Here is a 7,624-nt window from a genome sequence, read left to right as displayed (position 1 = left end):
TCACAGAGATGGCAATTCTGCCCCCCACACACACACTTTGTCATTTTGCCATTTCTTATTAGACTCTCAGTGGGGTTTTTTTTTTTTTTTTTTTGGTTTTTCGAGATAGGATTTCTCTATAGCTTTGGTGCCTGTCCTGGGACTAGCTCTTGTAGAACAGGCTGGCCTCGAACTCACAGAGATCCGCCTGCCTCTGCCTCCTGAGTGCTGGGATTAAAGGCCTGTGCCACCACCGCCCAGCTTGAACTGCACTTTATTTACTCACATTTTTATTATCTATTTGGAAGGGTTGTATGGAACTGGTCATTCAATTGCAGGCCTTCTGACTCAAGAGTTCTTCAAGAACTGCCACTTTACGTAACAATAAATAGCACCTTAGGGAGGAGTAGATGTAGTTCAGCTGGTAAGATGCTTGTCTAACATGCACCAGCCTTAGGTTCAATCCCCAACATCACATAAACTGGGCATTATGTCAAATGCCTATTAATCCTAGCACTGAGAGGTGGCAGCAGGGAAATCAGAAGTTCTAGGTCATCCTGAGTTTGAGGCCAGCCTGGGCAACAGGAGACCTTATCTCAAAAAGTAGACATACAGGCAAAATTGTTTTTAAAGAACGAAGTAAATCTTTTAAATGTATTTTCTCTCCAAAGTCCTCAAGGTAGAACTCTTCTCATTCACTCACTGTTCACTGTTCATGTCCTGGGAGAAACCACATTTATTAAAGCCCAATCTAAGGGCTGGGAGAGCAATGCCTTTAAAACCAGTTCTGGGAGGCAGAGGCAGGGGGATCTGTATGAGTTCCAGGACAGCAAAAGAGCTACAAAGCAAAGACCCTGTCTCAAAACACACACACACACACACACACACACACACACACACACACACACACACACACACACAATTTAAAAAAAAAAACCCACCAAGGCAGGTATTTAAACCAAGTTGGAGGTGTGGCTCACTGGCAGAGTGCCTGCCTAGCATTTGATAAACCCTAAAAAGATATTCTTAGAATCATACGAGCCCTTAAAAGGAAAACACATTTCCCAAGACTGCAGAAAATAATTTGACATGTATTATTCGGTCTTCAGTTTAGTGAAAATAAGACTTGATTATGCATAGTTTTGGATTGACATTATCAATTAAGCTGAAATGGAGCTAAAAGATATACTATAAAGTCAAGTCACCGAAAATGTTCAGGCATCTTTTAGTCTAATATGGTGTTAACAAGCAAAGTAACTTTGAAATTTCTAATTAAAAAGTTTAGACTGAGCACAGTGGCACAGGCCTTTAATCTCACACTCCAAAAGCAAAGTCAAATGGATCTGTGAGTTCCAGACCAACTAGGGTTACACAGTGAGACTATAGACTAGAAATTAAGTCACAGATAGGCAGTGGTGGCACAGGCCTTTAATCCCAGTACTCAGGAGGCAGAGACAGCAGAGACAGCCTGATCTACAGAGTGAGTTCCAAGACAGGCTCTAAAGCTACACAGAGAAACCCTGTCTTGAAAAACCTAAAAAGAAATTAACTAACATATTAAAATTATATCCTTTCATGTTAGTGTTCTAAAATTCCTCCTCTGAATTAGAAATAAGCAGACTAAATCACCATCAACTTTTCACTTCCAATTTCCCCTGAGATTAAGTAAAAATACAAAATAAAATGCCCTTTTCAAAATTCTAAGTACCTCACAACAAAATTCAATGCAGCCTAAAATAACTTTATTTTTTTTTTATTTTTTTTATTTTTTTATTTTTTAGTTTTTCAAGACAGGGTTTCTCTGTACTTTGGAGCCTGTCCTGGCACTAGCTCTCGAACTCACAGAGATCCGCCTGCCTCTGCCTCCCGAGTGCTGGGATTAAAGGCATGCACCACCACTGCCCGGTCCTAAAATAACTTTAAAATGTCATGGTATCACACACCTGTAATCCCATCATTCAGAGGTTGAGGCAAAAGGATCATGAGTTTGTGTACAGCCTGCTACAATACAGCCTGGGCTACAGAGAGTCAGGTTTGTTTTCTTCTGTTTGTTTTGTCTTATTTTAAGGTGAGCCTGGGCAAAAAAGTGAAATCCTATCTCAAAAACAAACTAAATATGGGTCTCAAAAGATGGCTCAGCAGTTAAGAGCACTGGCTGTTCTTACAGAGGACCTGGGTTCGAATTCCAATACCCATATGGTGGTTACCTGACACATTCTGACCTCTATGGGCACTGCATACACATGGTGAACAGACAATGCATAACACATAAAAGTCTTTTTAAAACATACTATAATTTTGGAATGCCAATAATCAAGCCTAATTGAACTAAGTTAATTGAACCTGTAGCTAGATATTCTGTTTGTTGCATGAAAGTAACTAACTAGTTAACAGTCATACACCAAAACATTTCACTTTGTATATACATATGCTTGCATATATACAGTTTCTTTGGAATGCTAAAAATAAGGGACAATGTTTAGAGAGATTATAACAGTTGGAGAAAGGAGATTTTATATTTTAGTCTTTTGTACCTTTTGAGTATCAACAGACATAAAACAATTTGAAAGTCTGTTAGTACATAGTAAATATTTCTGTTACGGAATATTAGCTTAAGATTTGTTACAGTCATTTATGCTGTGGAATATCTGTTTAATGATGCAAAGATATGTGAATTCTTTCATGTTGCATTTGTTTAACTTTATAAAGCTGTGTCACTTTGCCTGCCTGAAACATCTGATTGGTCTAATAAAGAGCTGAACAGCCAATAGCAGAAGAGGGAAACAGATGGGGCTGGTGGGCAGAGAAAATAAATAGAAGAAATCTCAATGAGAGAGCAAGGAGGGAGTAAAGAAGGAGAGGAGGATGCCAGGCGCAGCCACCCAGTTACACATCCAGCCACAGGGCAAGAAGTAAAGAAAGATATATAAAATAGAGAAAGGTAAAAAGGCCTGAGGCAAACATAGTTAAAAAGAATCAGGATAATTTAAGTTTAAAAGCTGGCTATAAACAAGCCAAGCTAATACCAGACACCCATAAGTAAGAATAAATCTCCATATATTTATTTGGAAGCTGGGTGGTAGGCCCCCAGAGTTTTTAAAAAAGAAAAAAACCTACATATTTCTATATTCACATCCACATATGTATACAAATATTTAACTCTAGTATATCATCTGATGGGATCATATTCTAAGCAAGAATACCAAATTACAATATTTATAACTTTGAAGTAATGAAAAGACAAGCCTCTAGTTTGGGTTTCCACAGTCATATCAAATACTTTTCTAAAGATACATATTTTTTAAATTTTAATCTGAATTTTAAAAAACCCAAAATGTATTAATCACTCATCTAAGATATTAGATTTAAATTTGACAAAAAGATAATAATGGTTTACACTCCAAAGTCCTATTGATAGACTAATACAGATTTTCTAGAAGCATTTTAATCCTCCCATATTTATCCATATTAACTATAGATGGGATTGGATAACCAAGTGCTCCAACATAAACTAAAGTATAATGGTGCCCATGAAGCAGTAAATGAGATGAGACTTTCCAGGTTAAACAGTAAGATTAAAAGGAACAGCTTCGGGATCAAAACACCTACCATCACTTATCTGTTCATTGTTCTACTGACTGAGATACCCTCTGCAGAAAGTTTCCTAACTCAAAGCACCATTTACTGTAAAGTGACATACACTAAGGAATACATGGCATGTTATACAGATTATGTTTACTGTGTAAAATGACATTTGTAAAGTACTAAGCACAAGTCTGTCATGCTTATTTCCCCTGTAAGTAATTATTATCTGTGGAGTTATTTCTTTAATGTTTTTACTGATGAATAATCTAGGTTTATACAAAAACAGCCATTTTAATTATTACAGTGCAGTGTTTTTACAGATAATCTCAATATCATAAACTAGTACTTAACTCTTCCTCTGAGCAATATGCAGCCTAAGAGACAATAAAATACTGAACAGAACCCTTTTAAAGTTATGTAACCTGTCAGAAAGCTAACATTTGTTTTTACATATTAAGAGTAATGGTGTGGATTATTTTTAACAGGAAAAATATTTTCATCTTGATCATCAATAGCATTACGCTTTATGGCAACAGACTTATCAGCAACAAAACATCTGTTATGTGGGAAGTCTTGAGCATGTTTTTTCTTTAAAGTACAGTATTAAGGAATTTTTAATTAAGCAGTTTCAGTTAGGAAAAATTATAAAGAAAAGGAGAGGAAGATGTGCTGCTTTCAAAAGAACCTGAAAGGTGTCTCAATGACTCAAGCTTTCCTCTAGCAGAACGCCACAATAAGAAGGTCTGTCTTTACAGAGGTAGGGAGAAACCATTCATAGGCTGTTTGCTTAGAAACTTAAACTTCAGTTTTCCATTACCTCACTGACTCGTGTGTGTGTGTGTGTGTGTGTGTGTGTGTTTACCACATACAATGTTTTGAACTTTAACAAGTTTTATTTTCTTACCACTCTGAACACTGGAGGGAATAAATATTAAATTCTCTACTTTAAGGAATTACTTCACAAAAAGCCCTGAACTATGTAAAATTGCAAGATGTTTAACATAGAACACTGAAACACTTATAAGCTGGCTGCTTAGTTAATTCCTAGGCTCTCCTACGTCCTTTTGCCTCCTCTGGGAGCCTTTCATGCTCTAATTTAGAACTTTCAGCCCCAATTCCATGCCGGGAAATAAATTCAATCTATTTTTAATCTATTTTACTATCTGTTCCTTAATAGTGGAAATGAAGGCAAAGACTGAAACATAGATTTCAGACATTCAAAATATTATTGCTCCTCTAGTGAGTTTCCACTTAAGTCTAAAGTGTATGCAGTAAATTCATACAGAAATGGAAAAGACCCCAGAATGATCAAAATTTAAAAAAAAAAAAACTTGTATGATTCGCTTAATTCCTGCTTCCTGACTCATTATACAAAGCTGTATGAAACAGTATAGTAGCAGCTGGTATAAAGTAGACAATAGAATAAAACTGAGAATCCAAGAATAAACTCATACACTCATGGTCAAGTGATATCAGAAAAAGGTGTCACTAAAGCACGAGGAGGGAAGAAGACTCTTTTAAAAAAATGCTAGAACAAAATAAACATATACTTGCAAGGAAAGAAGCTACACCCTTTCTTTGAACATCCAGGATTAAGTTCAAATAGCTCACAGAAGGAACTAAAGAGCTTAAGCCATGATCTTATAGGAGTAAGTTAGATTACACACTCTTAGGAGGGGCATAGAAGTGGGGAAATGGACACAAAGATTTCATCAAAGTGAGAAACTGGACTACAAAAGATGCTGTTGATAAAATAAAAAGACAGTCTTTAGAATGGAAAAGCTATTTCCACACCATGTATCCGTGAGTCTACTTGTGCATTGTTGCAACAGCCTTAGGTGGCCAGGGAGCTCAATGGCAGGATGGCCTACAAGCAGACCTACTACTTGGGCAAGTACTTTGACAAGCTACCATGCGACTCATAGAATTCTCCAAGAAAGTATCAAAAACTCATCTGAGGTCTAAAGAGGAGTGGAGGAGCCTGGGTGTCCAGAGTCTAGGACGGGTTCATTACATGACTCACGAACCACATATTCTTCTCTTTAGACAACTTCTCCAAAAAACAAACAAAAATGAAGTACCTGGGATCACCTAATCTTTTTCAAATTTAATGTATATGAGCACATAAGGCAGTATTTAGTGAATACTTGAAAAATGTACTTATTTATATATACCTGTACATGAGCTGTATTCTTCACAGCCAAGAGTTCCGTTAAAGGCAACTGCAAGTAGGTTATTTTAAGTTGTTAAACATAAATTTTCTTGTCTTTTTTTCTTGATGTCTGTTTTACTTTACCTCTTGCTTTTATTAAATAAAGCATCCTTAAGAAAGAAAGGGAGAGAGGGAGGGAGGAAGGAAGAAGAAATGGGCCAGAAATGGTAGTGAATGCCTTTAATCTCAGCGCCTGGGAAGCAGAGGCAGGCAATCTGAACCAAGACCAACCTGCTCTATAGAGTGAGTTCTAGGACATCCAGAGCTATGTGTGTCTCAAAAAACAAAAACAAAAAAGAAATGTGTACCCAGGACTGATAGAAATGACACACACCTATATTTCCAGTGTTTGATAGGCAGAGACAGGAGGATCAGAAAACCAGGAAACTGTCTTTAAAAAGTGAGCCCAAGAGGGGGTGGGGGTAATCCAGAATATAAAAAAGAATTCAATAAGAGCAAAAAGTCAATAAAGATAATTCAATTTTAAAACTGGCAATAGGTCTACAGTTACCCAAAGGAAAATACTTTAAATGGGCAATAGGAACAAGAAAAAAGTTCAACATCATTAGCCACAGAAAAATGCAAATCAAAACCACAAAATGCTACTCCATGTCCACCATCATAATACTATACCACAAGAGATACCAAGTGTTGGTGAGCATATCCAGAGACACTGTAGAGCATTTACACAATGCTGTTACCTCTCTGAGGAACAGGCTAGCAGTTGACCTAACTAGTAATACAGTTAGTTAGTTCCTGCTTCTTGGCCCTTTGGCTAATCAAATGCAAATATAGTTAACCGTGTGGCCCTATAAATTCCATTCCCAAAAGAAAACACATGCTCTGACTATCGTGTATAAAAGTGTCCCTAGCAGTATTACTCATGATAAACAAAGGATAGTTAGGATGGGCACCAAACACGCGTCACCAATGAATGGGTAAGTAAAACGTGAACTGGAATATTATTTGACCATAAAAAGGAATTAAGTATTAACACTGCTATCTCGTGAATTACCTTGGAAAATATTATGGTAAGTGAAATAGCCTGTCATAAGAGTTCCATTTATATGCTGGGTCCGGAAAAGCCAGATCTGTAGAAGCAGAGAGATCAGTTGCCCAGGGGCTGAGGCAAGGGGCAAACTGGGAGTGACTGCTGACCCGCACAGGATTCTTCCTGAGGTTATGAAATTGTTCTAAAACCGACTGTGGTGATGTCTGCACAAAACAATGAGGAACTCTTCACAGTATGCGCTGTACATGCATGCACTGTATATATGGAAAGGGAACCTCGGTTAAAAAAAACCGCTCTTTTAAAAACACCACGGCGGGCGTCCAGATGTTTGTGGGAAACAAGTAACCTTCGAAACAAGTCACTGTGAAGTGATTGTATTTGGAGCAAGCCCGTGCTTGAGACAGAATTAAGGCTCTGAGGCAGCAGTGGCTGGCGTGACTGGAAGCTGACGCCTTTCGACACTTCTACACCTTACTTTTGCAAAATGAAACCGCGGGATTTGCAAGTGTCGGGCCATTAAAAGCCAAGTTCGGCCAAGCTACCTGAAGAAACGCGTTACTTTTCCGGTACCGGGGGAGGGGGGGAGGTCAAGCGTCCTTGCCATTACCGGCACGCTGCGACTGCACGCAAGCACACCGCGGGGCAGGCGAGAGGGGTGTGGGGAGAATGAGGAAGGTCCGAGCGAGGCGACTTGCACGGGCTTTGTGAGCAGGCCTGGAGGCAAAGTCCTGGGCGCAGCCCCACGAGCCCAGTCGCGCGCCCGGGAGGAAGTGCCCAGCCCGCCCGGCCGCGCACCGACTCTGCGCGGGGTCCGGGGCCTGCGCCGCGGGAAGCAG

The 7,624-nt window shown here is 38.9% G+C and overlaps 1 protein-coding gene across 1 annotated transcript in view; it reads right to left on the bottom strand.

Moving 5' to 3' along the window:
- Fcho2 (FCH domain only 2) overlaps positions 1 to 7,624 on the bottom strand; it is a 109,765-nt gene that overhangs the window by 101,643 nt on the left and 498 nt on the right. The window lies entirely within an intron of this gene.

The sequence above is a fragment of the Microtus ochrogaster genome, chromosome 19 (genome assembly GCF_000317375.1).
Source record: "Microtus ochrogaster isolate Prairie Vole_2 chromosome 19, MicOch1.0, whole genome shotgun sequence".
Classification (NCBI taxonomy): Eukaryota; Metazoa; Chordata; class Mammalia; order Rodentia; family Cricetidae; genus Microtus; species Microtus ochrogaster.
This window is presented reverse-complemented; position numbering and strand designations above follow the sequence as displayed.